This window comes from Zerene cesonia, unplaced genomic scaffold (genome assembly GCF_012273895.1).
Source record: "Zerene cesonia ecotype Mississippi unplaced genomic scaffold, Zerene_cesonia_1.1 Zces_u010, whole genome shotgun sequence".
NCBI classification, from domain to species: Eukaryota; Metazoa; Arthropoda; class Insecta; order Lepidoptera; family Pieridae; genus Zerene; species Zerene cesonia.
The window spans coordinates 50,359-50,886 of record NW_024045140.1 but is presented as its reverse complement, the minus strand read 5'-3'; the positions used below and the strand labels follow the sequence as shown (position 1 = coordinate 50,886).

At 43.4% G+C, this 528-nt stretch overlaps 1 protein-coding gene across 1 annotated transcript in view; it reads right to left on the bottom strand.

Moving 5' to 3' along the window:
- The window catches only part of LOC119839209 (zinc finger protein 112-like), a 13,404-nt gene that overhangs the window by 8,228 nt on the left and 4,648 nt on the right, over positions 1 to 528 (bottom strand). The gene's annotated exons all lie outside the window — the stretch shown is intronic.

Here is a 528-nt window from a genome sequence, read left to right as displayed (position 1 = left end):
ACGCCTAGCCTCTCGGCCACCCGTGATCCTGCCACAGTAATCGAATCTCTTCTACTCTTTCGGTTTCATGTGCCTAAGATGCTTCAAGTTTTAATCCTACTTATTGTATAAATGCGGTGGTTTATGAGGATGTATTTATGTATGTTTGTCACTCACTCAAAACCACTGAACGAATTTTGATGATACTCGGCAGCGATGTAGCTTATGCAACGATGTAGCTTGTGTACTTTTGTCCACGCATGCACATACAGCATGACAAGCTTTACCAATCTAATTCAATTACTAAAAAACCCCAAACTAACTTCTTAATCCCAACCCCAATCGGTATCACACCACCGCTTTTTAACAAACAACCCCAAGCTACCTTCTGTACCTTGTGTCATGCTCAAGTAAGCTTGCACATGCAGCATGACAAATCTCCCCATAAGTCGAACTGTGGGTTTGCACATGCAGCGTGACGCACGACAAACCTACCCAATTTATTACCCAAACTACCTTCTACTGACGTCTGCTGGCCAAGTACGTTTG